At 39.9% G+C, this 13,714-nt stretch overlaps 1 pseudogene; it reads left to right on the top strand.

Moving 5' to 3' along the window:
- The first annotated feature begins 3,094 nt into the window (after window positions 1–3,094).
- LOC108700520 lies at window positions 3,095–12,153 on the top strand (annotated as a pseudogene).
- The last annotated feature ends 1,561 nt before the right edge of the window (window positions 12,154–13,714 follow it).

Below are 13,714 nucleotides of genomic sequence, written 5' to 3'. Positions count from 1 at the left end.
AGGGTTAACACGTACATCAGAGTAGTGCATGTTAGTGTGCTGAATGTTAAATTATTGTGTCAGTGTAAAATAAACTGCAATTGTTTAGCTAACCCCAGAGTAAATATACCTGCCTCATATTTACAGATTAAAAAGAAGAATGTTCCCCACCTTGAATCCCTTGCAAAGAATAAAGGCAGACTGGAGGTATCTTTTATTAGGCATGCACCGAATCCACTATTTGTGAAACGTCCGAATTCTTTGTAAAAGATTCGGCCGAATTCCTAACTGAATCCGAACCCTAATTTGCATATGCAAATTAGGGGTAGTAAAGGAAAAAGTGGAAAAAATTCTTCATTTGTGATGTAAAGTCACGTGATTTCCCTACCTGCCCCTAATTTACATATGCAAATTAGTATTTGGATTCGGTTCGGCCTGACACAAGGATTCAGCCGAATCCTGCTGAAAAAGGCCAAATCCTGATCTGAATCCTGGATTCGGTGCATCCCTATCTTTTATTAAATGATCAGGGGTGATCCTGGGGATATTACTGTCTGAGACAACAGCCCCAATGCGGCCCCTCCTCAAATGCCCCTCCTCAATGCCGCCCCTACTCCAAGCTCAATACTTTAGTGTCGGCGCGGGTCAAAGGGGGGCCGAGTCCCTAGAGCAGGGGTCCTCAACCTCTTTTTTACCCATGAGCCAAATTCAAATGCAAAAAGAGTTGGGGAGCAACACACGCATGAAAAAGTTCCTGTAGATGACAAAAAGGGCTGTGATTTGCTATTTGGTAGCCCTATGTGGACTGGCACCCTACAAGAGGCTCTGTTTGGCAGCACACCTGGTTTTTAGGCAACCAAAACTTGCCTAAAAACCAGGAATTCAAAACTAAGCACCTGCTTTGAGGCCACTGAGAGCAACATTCAAGGGGTAGGAGATCAACATGTTTCTCGCGAGCTGCTGGTTGGGGATCACTGCACTAGAGCAATGAGTGCTATAGCACACTCTGCACTAGCATTTTAAAAAGGGGAATTCTTAAACTCACTCACTGCCGCCTGCCTCATGGCAGCGGCAGCCCTGTAAAGAACCAAAATAAAGGCCCAAAAAAGAGAAGAAACCTTGGTTCGTCAGAAAGTCATGTTTGTGTCTGTAGAATTAGTTATTACAGGCATATGACATTTTACAGAAATACTTCTAATTTTTTTTGTTACAGTATGTCTATTACTTGAAAGCACTCTATTCCTCACACTGACATTTGAACTTTTAGGTATGACCTACTCCAAATTGTTTGTCCACATTTGACTTGGGTGGAAGGGGCAAATTTGAACTGGGACCCATAGAACATTAGTTACTTCATACAACACAATTTTAAACTGTGTTTGTATAAATCCCAATGCCCCTGTGCCTAGGGTTATGGCTCGTGGGAAATGCTAGAGTGGCTCAATATCAAAAAGGTAAATGTCCTTCAATCGAATAATCAAATCGCCTGTGTCATCTGAACAACCCAGAGCAAATCTACCTGGAAGAATGGGCAAAAATCGCAAATAAAATGTGGGAATTTAAATCTTAGGCAAACAGTATATTTAGTTTTTAAACTTTATTTTTCTTAGATAAAAAAAATAAAAATATCACAAAGAACAGGGTTTCAGTGCTGGATGTGTTTGTAAATAGACACCCCTTGTTTCCAATTAAGGCTTTGAAGGTCGTATTGAATTGGTATTGTGTAGATATCAGAAGATTACGGATTGTTGATCATTAATAGGATCCAGTTTATAGTCCACTGACCCCCTTCTTTGCCAAAATTAGTTGATTCATCTCATTTAGTGATACAGATACTTTTGTTTACACTCTTGAGCCTAAAGTAACACAGAGCCGGCTGATCTGAGCAATATGGCCATACACATGGATGGATCTAAAGTGTGCAAATATCATCTGTGACCACATGTCACTTGTTCTAGCTGCCCTTATGGACCTGTGGGGAAACGTACAATATAAAATTGTCTTCAACAATTCACACAGACATTTTTACCTGCATGCACTTATTTTCTGTGTTTGAGCCACAGGTATGTAGGGGCAACCTAATGTTATCCAACCCACTTACTAGCAGCAAGGCTAGGGCTACATGGGGCTGAAATCCACAGTCCCTACCGCTGGCAGCAGCCTCCTTGTTCTTTTTCATCTGGAACCGTGTTGGGTCCGGTGCTAAAACAGTCAGAGGAATGCAGTCTTGCGCTAGCAGTTTTAATGTGGTTCCTATCCCAAAAAGCTAACAATTTCATGTGTCATTAACTTTCATCTTCTTAGTGCATTTATAGCCAGTAACATTACTAATTGCTTCTGGGCCTGGATGCAGGATGTGCACCCGGCCCCCCATCCCTCTAGACGCGCGGATCTCCGAGGGCCTCGGGCCCCCGGTAGTTACGTCACTGTTCATAGTGTTTGTGTGAATTTAAATACAGAACAACACAGCGATTGCATTTTGTACACAGGTAAATAGACTTTGTAATCCAGTTATTATTGGTACACAGACCAACATAAACAACAACAAGTATAAACAACCTATTGTTGCTCTTTCTTTGTGAAAGAGAGAGATCTGTAGTCATGGGAAACACTTGAGCTACTATTCTGGTTATTGTATTCAGTACAAGCACCTTAAGGTCCCCATAGACGCAAAGATTTCTCTTGCCGAACGACCGATTTTAGGGAAGCCCGACCAATCCTTCAAAATTATCGCGTGGTTAGTGGGATTCGAACAATCGTACATCTTACGATTTTTCGGCCGACATCTGTCAGTGCAATCTATCTATGTTTGGAGGGCCAAGCAGGCAGCTCCCCTTTGTTTCCCTGGCAAATTGGTCTTTTTAGTTGATGGTAAATTCGTACGATCGTTCTGAGAAGATCGTGGTCTCACGATCAGGATCTGATCTTTTAAAAATCTCAACATCTATGGCCAGCTTTACACTCTATTGTGGCATCACTGATAAGATGAGATTACATTCTCCTAAAAGTAACACCATATGGAGGGCTTTGAGTCCAGGCAGCTACTGATCACAGCCATTGCTGACCAGAGGAAACCCAAACCTGACCCAGGTGTAATTCACAACATGAAGGCATCATGACCTGCACCAAATCCAAAATGGCAATTGAAAAGAAGGTGGAGTGAGTTCAGGTTTCGTTTCCTGTAGCAATGACACCAGACACATTGACTTTAGAGAAAAGCCTGATCTTTTGCCAGCATGAAAAAGAGACAATGGTTTCATCTCTACTACAGATATACATAGCAGTCAGGCTGTACAGTCTAGTCATGACCTGTGTGTGGGGCTTTTAGGTCGGTCCATGAGCTTTGCACCTTTTACCTGCTTTCAGCCATCTCAGCATCTTGATTCTATACAAAGCTGAGTTCATGTCTTTCACAGGGCTGGAACTGTTGATTGACCAAATGGGCTTTTCTTAGTTGAATTACATTAACAGATTTTGTTCTGGGGGACAGCCACCTCTCGGTCATCTCATGTACTGTATCTAAAATTACAAAGAAAAACATTTGGTTACAAAAGAAGAAAAATATAAATAATTAATTGTGTAACCCATTTATATTTTAAATAGTAGACAGCAGGAGTTCATTCTGCAAAGGGGGATTGTTTGGGAAATATAGTGTCACTAATTAACCCCCCTTTCCTTTCACTGAGACAATGCAAAGTAAATAGTGCAGGTCATCTTAGCATGGGGCCCCAAGTAGAAAGGTTTGAGGCCCATTAATGGCCTGCATTTGCAGACCTAACCTGATCACTGATCAGCTTCAAAGTCCATCTACCATTCATTCTAGTGACTGTGCACTAAGTTTGCTAGAGGAGATCAATCACGGGGCGACTAATCTCCTATTGTGTCAGTGGCCTTAGGATCAAAATGAATGTAAATTGATTTGTTTACCTTTAAATTAATTTTTAATATGATGTAGAGAGCTATATTGTGAGGCAATTTGCAACTGTTTTTTATTATTTGTGGTCTTTTGAGTTATTTAGCATTTTATTCAGCAGCTCTGCAGTGTGTGGTTTCTGTTTGCCAGGGTCCAAATTACCTTAGCAACCATGCATTGATTTGAACAAAAGACTGGAATATGAATAGGAGAAAAGCATAAATAGAAAGATGAGTAAATAAAAGTAGCAATACATTTGTAGCCTTACAGAGCATTTGTTTTTAGATAGGGTCAGTGATAAGTGAAAAGATAAAGAAGACCAATTGAAAAGTTGCTTAGAACTATAAAATACTAAAAGTTAACTTACAGGTGAACCTCCTCTTTAATACGCAATAGTGTACAAGAGCAGTATGATGGAGTAAAAGCTCCCTCTATTGGATAAAGAAGATCCCTTCTAATAGCAGGTCTTCCTGTATTTTCCAATAAGAAAAAAACCCAAACTACTGTGTTTACCAAGGCAAGTAATGTGAACACTTAGTATTAAACAGATGAAATAATAATACAGACACGTTGTTATTTTTTATCCATTTTTTATCCATTTGTCCATTTTGCTTCTCCTTCCATTTCAGTTAAGTTTAACCATTAAACATGAATACATTTATGACTATTAGAATCAAATTGGGAGCAGAATCAGTAAATCTTATTGGTAAGCATGCCGGAGACCTCTAGTGACCAAACAGAGGTAAAACTACAGACTCAATAATTTCTCCAAAGCATGCTATTAAGTAAAAAATATATATTTTATTCACATCAGTAGTTAAAAAACATGTATAGTATTCCCTCTAACGCCTAACGCGTTTCATGCTTACCCAGCACTTAGTCATAGGCAGTATAGTTATAATGGTTCCATATGTAGAAATATCACACTGTATCAAAACTGGGGATTCTACATATGGCATTTGTATCCTTGCATTTGTTTCCATAAATATGATGCTTAATCAGAAGTTGTTTTTGTTTCCAAGTATAAAGATGGAATGCAATACTGTATATTTGCAGTACCTCAATGCCCCCTAGTGGAAATTTCCATGTAGAACAGTTCCCGTCCGTGCATTATTATTTTGTTCGAATAAACTGACACTAGCCGGGCTAAGGATTTAGGGCAAGACACACAGAACTACTAGTAGCAGCTACTTTTCTGGCAAATGCCCTGCCCTAGACAATACTGAGAATTGTCTATGCTACAGCACACATAGGGTCATAGCAAAGCCTGTTATCACTATTGTCTATTTTGTAGCTGTGACAAAATTGCTGCTACTAGTGGCTCTGTGTGGCTTCACCCTTAGATAATCTTACTGCTCAAGGCATTGTAGAAATGTAGCATTCTGGGAGTCCCCTTAAGGAATGTAGCAAAGCTGTTTTGTCCTTGCAGATCTCAGATGAAGAGATTGAGTGGATAATGTCTGGGCGGGAGTTTGAAGAGGAGGCCAATACATCATGGAGTAATAATGGTGACAGTGATCACATCTCTCCTGGGAATGCAGTCTCAGAAAGCAATCAGCCTTCTCCGGTGTCTACACCTTCCTCCAGGTGGGAACAACAGTTCCCCTGCAAGTCACTGAAAATAGTTGGGGTGCTAGGCCTCACTTTAGATTAAGTTGTTAGAGTTGGAAAATGAGGGCTGTGTATAACCCTAAGGTAATTATGGAGCAGAGTAGTTACTGTTTTATAGTATTCCATCAGTTGCTGGTAGGAATTACTTCAGGGTCAGAATTAGGGGCAGGCAGGAAAGGCAAGTGCCTTGGGTGCAATGAATGGGCACTGTGCAGTACATTGAGGAAGCAGGGGAGTGAGCAGGCTAGGGATAGGGCATGTATCATGGGTAACCCACCCATATTCCTTTTCATGGCATCTCTTTATATATATATTCTCATGCCTGTGCTGGGTGAATTACAGTTAGACAAGACTCTACCACTATTGGGCGCTTGTATCACTGTAATACAGTGTCCTATTGCCCTTTAAGAGCAAATCAATCAACCTCTAGTCTGTAAATGTACACTACCAATCTTATCAGTTAGTAGACTACCACCACATCTCTGTCTTTTCATGCAGTCGGTCAATGGAACTCAATGTATTCAGCTCACTACGGGACCAATATTTGGGAACACCAGGTCCAACGCAATACCTACCTCATCTCTTTAGCTTCTCCGCTCACCCCACAATAATCCCAGCCCAGTCACGAAGTATTGACCCCCAGTCACACACCCTCATTAACCAACTGCTGACGGCTGAGGATATAGAACCTCTAAATACACCTATACTTATAGAGGATGGGTAAGTGTATGTTGTATATTGGCCCTCGCTCCCATATAGAATTGTATTATGCAGTGAAAGAATACTATATGTATATGGTGAACTATACTCTTGAACTAATGCTGATATCTGTAGGCTAATAATGGATTTCAGATATACATTTTGTGGATGCCCCAAGAGATGGTCCCACACATTGGTGTGGTACAGACTGACCAGCCCTGGTACAGATTAGAATTGGCCATGACCCCTTTAGAATAGATACAGTTTCTGGGTTGCAGAAAATACCAAGTAAAGGACCAAGTCACCAATTTACTAACAATGCAATATATTGTGTCTATTGGGATTTCTTATATTGTTTCACTCCTAGATATTGGTCCATAATTTAAAGTGTCATTGTTTCCCCCACAGGTACAAAGTGACCCAGTCTGAGCTGTTTGCTTTGCTGTGCCGGCTGGCAGATTAGCTGTTGTTCCGGCAGATCACTTGGGTAAAGAAGCTGCCGTTTTTCTGTGATTTGTCCATCAAGGACTACACATGTCTGCTCAGCACAACGTGGCAGGAGCTGATATTGCTCTCGTCACTCACCACATACAGTAAGCAGATCTTTGGAGACTTGGCCGACGTCACTTCCAAGTACTCTCCTTCTGAGGATGAATTGCACAGGTCAGTGCGGGGCCTAGGTTTTGATAGAGGATAGCCAAAAATAATGAGCTGTAGATACCATTGCTTAGAATGTAATTGAAGAAGATTTGCATATATTCAAATTGCTTTTTCTCCCAGTTTTTTTTATACCCTTTCTAAGAGCAGCATCAGGTGCTCTGAATAACCCCTTCATTTATTTGAAAGTCACCTGGACCCTTGCAGTGCCTTCATGGGTCAGGCTGTTGTCTGCAAGTGCTATCTGGGTCCAGGCTGTTGCAGTGCAAGTAGATGGAGGATTAGTTTCAAAGTTTTTGCTGTGCTTAGTAACATGGGAGGATCTTCATTAAGGCTTGGGGAGGCTAAGCCTCCCCAAACTTGTTTGTTGAAAAACAAGCCCCTTAAAAAAAAAATCAATAAAGTTATTTAAAAAAAAAAAAAAGAATCATCTAACGGAGCTGAGCATTGTGTTTACTTGTGCTGGTTCGGAGGAGGGGAGTTGCTGCTAATTAGGGCCTGTAAAAAAGAGCAGTACCTGTCAGTTCACTTGTGACTTACTGTGAACAATTAATTGTTCTGTCTTGCCAAAAATAAATGCAGACCTAAACTGGCTAAATATTTGGGAGAATGTAATAAGAGTACTTGAGTAAACGTATATAATGAAAATCTCTTAGCAAAAAATATTTGCTTTTGACATATGTATTTTTGCATTTGTTTTGCAAGTCTGTTAATGGGAAAAATGTGCATGTCTTTGAGTAAAAGTCATAATTGCACTAAAATAATGCACAAAAATAATGCACTTTAAACATTCAAGTTAAAATGTGAGCAATCGTCATTAAGTATGCAATATTACATGACAAGATTCAAAAAATCGTTCCTAAAGGACAAATAAAGAGAATTCTCTGGGGGTGTGAATGTGTTAGAAACCACCCCAGTGAGCATTATCAGTTACTTTACATTCCCCATTGTGGTATACCTGCTGCACACAACTGCCAATGCCCCAGTGATTCGCTGCACACTGCCACCAATGCCCCGGCAATCCCAGACTGGGACTACACACACAGTAAAGATCAGACCTAAACTTTAAAGTCACAACTTCGTGTGTATGCACTCTATCCAGAGAGTACAAAGGATCTCTGGGACATTGGGCAAGATGGTGGTGCAGCAGGAACAGCACCCTGGGCTGGTGCACTTTTTAGCAGGCAGAAGCATTGTCCCAGGAAGGTTGTAAAGTGTGTGTGTGGGGGGGGGGGGGTTGTCTAACACATTGGCACCACATAGAGAATTTGCCTTTGCACCTTTTTATTTTCATTACATCCCTACAAATAGGAGCTCTGGCATAGGGTCTGAGGCTAGCAATTATAATTCCTGGGGTGATGCCTAACAAATTGGCTAGGTGTTGGAATATTATTGGTGGGATTTGTCTCCTTTCAGCCACAATTGCATTCGTGAGGTTGGGCTGTAATATTAAGGAGGAAGCCTGGCTCACAGCCAGGGTTCCCGTTCATCCCACAGGGCAGGGGTGCAGTTGGGTTGAGGTCAGGACTGTGCAGTCAGATTCTCCATTCCCTGCTTAGCAAATCCATTTGGACGGATCTGGCTTTTTACATAGGGTCATTGTTGTGCTGAAACTGGAAAGAGGCTTCCCCAAACTATTCTGCAATGAAGGAATTACAGATGTGAGATGTAACATTAAGGTTCACGTTCACTGGTCCTTGAACCAACCATGAAAAACAGGATCAAAAAATGATTCCACCTGCACCAAACATTACAGTGTATACATAGTGTTATGTGTAATTTATATAGTTTCCCAAAATTACCAATTATGACATCTTTGGTATAGGTATTGATCTTTCTTAACAAGAATTCTGAACTACTGTACACTAAAGAAAATGTATGGTTTCTGTAAGTTTCTGCTGGATTCAACACTATATTTGTATGCATTTTCAAACCGGTATCCACTCCATGGGTCAAATTCACTAAAGGGTGAATTTTTGCCAGCGACTGCTTCACCACACTCCGTGCCACTTCACCAGGTGCAAATTCGCTACCACTACGCCAATTCACTAAAATCTCAGCAGCCGAACGCTGGCGAATTTTCGCTAGTGTTACTTCGGCTGGGCGAGCATTTCACAGCAAATTTTTGCTAGCTTATATTTCTGCCTAGTGAAACTTCGTTAGTACTCTTATGCTTAGGTCACTTTAAATATGGCAGGTACATATAGGTCATATATAGATGACTTTATTAGAGATGTTGGTCCAAATGCTTGAAGTGGCCACTTATTATTACACATGTCCAATGAGCCATAATAAAGACAGAAGAGATCCTCTAATGTGCCCACCCTTAAACAAATGTAGCATGCCCCTCAAATTGGTTTTAAAAAATTGCTCACACATAAATCTTTAATAGTTTTGACTTCTGAAGGCAATCCTGCTCTAAAAAAAGAAAGTCGCCAGCGTTTTTTACAACTTTAATGCATTACCAGCAAACAGGATATGATGTCACTGACATAAGATTGAGGAAGATGTAGCTTTGTTTTATCAGTTCTACAGGTCTAAGGCGGTGAAGTGAACTCTAGCGAAAGGGGTAACGCTCAGCAAAAGTCACATCTTAGTGAATTTGCGGAGTAATGACCATTCACCAGAAGCAAAATATAGGGTGAGAACGAACGCTAGCAACGGTCTCGTTTGTTAGTGGATTGTCCTCTACGCCTGTTAGTGAATTGGTGATGTCCCCGTGGATGAGATTACTGGCGAATTGGCCACTTCTCCCTTTAGTGAATCTGCCCCCACGTGTCAGCACCCAGGTTGAAGCAGTGTGCAGACACACCAGAAAGCAGATCTTAGCAGAAGGGCTGCTTCTCTGCCTGAACTTGGCCCATGTGCTAAGTGACGTGAATTACAACATTCTACATAATATGCAACTCAATCAGCTGTTTCTCCACCAGTATAAAATTGCTGGTGAAGAAACTGTTCATGTGACACCATTAGCCTCCCCAAACAAAAAAGTCACCCTCCGCCTATGATCGGGCCAATCTTACTTTCTCTGTAGCATACCTCTCAACATTTTGAAAATAGAAAGGGACAAAAAGTTTTTGCTATGCCTATTTTATGTCCAAACCCCCTAAATACCACATTAATTTTACAAAATTTGGCAGGCAGTAAACACACATTTTTGTGGTTTTTATGTGTTATTACAGTTTTGCTAATGAAGGTGAAATGCCCTTTAAGTGGCAAGTACAGAATGTACTGAAGTTGAAGTGCTGAAGCTGCGAAAAGACCCAAAGTCACGAAAGGAGGCGAAGTTGAAGTTCTGAAGCCTGAAGCCTGAATTTCAATTCTACTGAACACCAATTTTTATTTTTTTTTAAATCCGCTAGCCACTAATGTATTATTTTAATACTCTATAGGCCCCTGCCACCAGTTTTTTTAAAAAAATATTCTCTGAGGCCCTCATTTTTTTAACCTGTAAGGGGGGCCCTGGCGCCATTGTTTTTTTTTAAAAAAAGTATTCTCTGGGGCCCCAAATTTTTTTAACTTGTAAGGGGGGCCCTGGCGCCAATGTTTTTTTAAAAAAAAATATTCTCTGGGGCACCAATTTTATTTTTAACTTGTAGGGGGGACCTGACCACCAATTTTTTTACAAAAAAACTTTTATGGGGGCCTTGGTACCACAGTTTTTTTTAACTTATAAGGGGGCCCTGACAATCAATAGCTTTTTATAATTTGTGTGTGTGTTGCCTTTTTTAGCGCTGATGTCTGTGTGGTGTTTTAACTGTGGTGTAGAGTGGGCGGGATCTGGGGTGGGGCTTGGGGTGGGAGAATCAGTTATTAGAAAGATAGGAAATATCAAATACAATTTTACAAACATGTTTAGATATCTCTAACTAAAGTAAAGGGTTAACTATATAGAAGCAAACTGGCCAGTGGGGCAACGATAAGCAAATCAAAGCAATATGTCATACACAAAAATTTTAATTACACCACGGAACTAAAGAATGCACAAACCTCACAGTTTGGGTACAAAGAGATTATTACCGAAGGATCGTATTACTGATGTTAGATCTAAGTTAACAAATTGAAATAATTTTTGCAGTCTTCTTAAAGATTAGCAACAGTGAACCCCATTTGAAAGCTGGAAAGAGGAAAAAGTGAACAGCAAAAAGGCAAATAATAAAATTAAGATTTAGTTGCTAAGAATAGGACATCCCACTACATCATACTAAAAGTTAAAGTTGAAGTACCCCTTCAATATCTATCTAAGGAGTATATTTATGAAAAGATGAAATGCATTATTTTAAGGGGTGATATGATCACTATATAAAAATATAAGGGGATCATAAAATAATCTAATATAATGATTTATTTACCAGTAGATCTTTCCAGTAGAGTTATTTGCCTTTCTATGGGTCAACTAGAAGTTAGGCAAGCTATATATAGACTTAAAAGGTTGAACTTTATGGAAGTGTGTATTTTTATACAACTTAGCTTTCTATGTTACGTTCTATGTTACTTACTATGCTACTATGTAGCTCAAACAGGTCAATAGCAAGAAATTCTCCTCTAAAGTTATTTTATATGGGATTTTTAGGTACATGTTTCAAAGGGTGAAATAAAACTTAACTCTTTGATACATATAACCATATTCACAGCCTCAATTTTTGAGGGAAAGGTGCTACCACTCCTTAGCTTATTATCACAACATTAATTGCTTTAATTCATTGCAGACAAAATATAAGCATGACTATACTATCAGTTCAGCTATAGGACCTTAAACAAAAATCCCATGCAGAGCTTAGCCATTTAATTTCCTCTTCTACAGCCTTCCCCTAAACAGATGTCTAATGATGTGTTCTATTCTACAAAGCCATCTCTGTAACAATAGTTGCAATATAGGTTGGCAATATAAAGGGAAAGATGACTTTACAATAAATTTGCTATGGTTTGTACGCTCACTGACTAGCCATTTGCTTGAATGTTAAGATGAACAGAAGAAAGCCTTTGCTAGAAAGAATTCACTGTCTAAATCTTCAAGATATTTTTAATGAATCAAATTACTAAATGATCACTTTTTCTTACCAAGATCTATGATGTGAGTATCAGAAAGCAGCCACTTGGATCAGCCCCATCAAGAATTTTTCCATTTCAAGAATGCTCACTGGAAGATACATGCATGTATGACCCACTCTTGTGCTGGGCCCTTCTCCACGAGGCACCAAAGCATGCCTGAAAATATATAGCTGGTATCATTATTACATTTTAAAACATACACCAAAGTTCAACATAAGATAAATAAATTGTACTTGTTTTGAAAATGTATTCTTAACATTCTTTTAATTTAAAAAATAAATTTCCATATTAATGCATATGATTTTCTTTTTTATCCTTTCTACCTCCTCCTATAGTATTGGGCTTTGTATAAACATCATCATCTCTGCCTAACTCTCAGGTTTACTGAGCAGTTACTTGTACAAAGGGTTAAATCGTGAACTGGTAAATTTGTGTACTAGTTTGCCCACTTCCCATAAACTACAGAGATAGTTTATGGGAACTGCTTTCAATATGATCGTTTTGTACTCTGCAAGATATAAAAAATAGCTATTTTTTATTTTAAAATACTAGGTGGTGTGCATGTCCAACACAAACCCTATTCATTCTGCTCATGTTGGACCAGGGCCAGAACTAGAGGCACCTGCCTAGGGCGCAACAAAAGGGGGGCACTGGGCAGGTACCTGTCTTCTGCCTACCCCCTCCCTGCTCTCCCCTGCCTGCCTCCCCTCCATCGTTCACCCCTCTGTCACTCTCCCCTGCCTACAGCACATGCGTGTACACACTTTGCGGTTAGACAGGCCCGGATTTGTGGAAAGGCCATCTAGGCCCGGGCCTAGGGTGGCAGGATTTTATGGGGGCAGCATGCTGCCCAACCACACCCACATTGGTTCAAAAACACTGGAGATGCACTGGAGATATAATCATTTTTTAAATCCCCATTGCTCTGGTCCAGATTTGCACGAATAAAGGGGAGGGGACAGGGGCAACAAACGACAGTGGGCCTAGGGGCGCACACTATGTAAATCCGGCCCTGCGGTTAGAGGCACGTGCACAGTCAGGGGCGTCCGCATGCACTGTGGACGGGGCACAGTGGCTGGCCAGGTAGCGCTATGTTGGACACAAGATTATATTGCTATAAATGTTACCCCTTATTTTAAAAGACAAAAAAATATAAATGTGAAACGAACGTTATAGTGCAACTACCATTAGCAACCTACCTACTAGCAAACTGCAGAATCTATTAATGCATATTCTGAACATTCTGGTTTAGAATAAAAATATCTAAATGTTTAAAAGTAACTTGGTAGAAACCAAAATAATTATTTAAAAAAGAAACCTTATAGTACAGGTATGGAATCTATTATCCAGAATGCTTGGGACCTGGGGTTTGCCAGATAACGGGTCTTTCTGTAATTTGGATTTTCATACCTTAAATCTACTAGAAAATCATGTAAACATTAAATAAACCCCATAGGCTGGTTTTGCCTCCAATAGGGATTAATTACTGTATATCTTAGTTGGGATCAAGTACAAGGTACTGTTTTATTATTACAGAGAAATCCTTTTTAAAAATTTGGATTATTTTATTAAAATGCCGTCTTTGTGAGACAGCTTGTCCGTAATTCGGAGCTTTCTGGATACTGGATTTCCGGATAACAGATCTCATACCTATATTTGCAAAACACTCCCTGTACCTGAATTCACAAAAAAACTCACCATGTTGACATCTTGGGTAGGTCTTCTGGCTCCAATATTTCTAGAAGCCCCATGTTTCTAAATACTACTTATATCACAAATAAAATGAAAAGCATTATTGTCAAG

This window comes from Xenopus laevis, chromosome 8S (assembly GCF_017654675.1).
Source record: "Xenopus laevis strain J_2021 chromosome 8S, Xenopus_laevis_v10.1, whole genome shotgun sequence".
Classification (NCBI taxonomy): Eukaryota; Metazoa; Chordata; class Amphibia; order Anura; family Pipidae; genus Xenopus; species Xenopus laevis.
The sequence above is the reverse complement of the archived record's forward strand: the minus strand, read 5'-3'. Positions and strand labels throughout refer to the sequence as shown.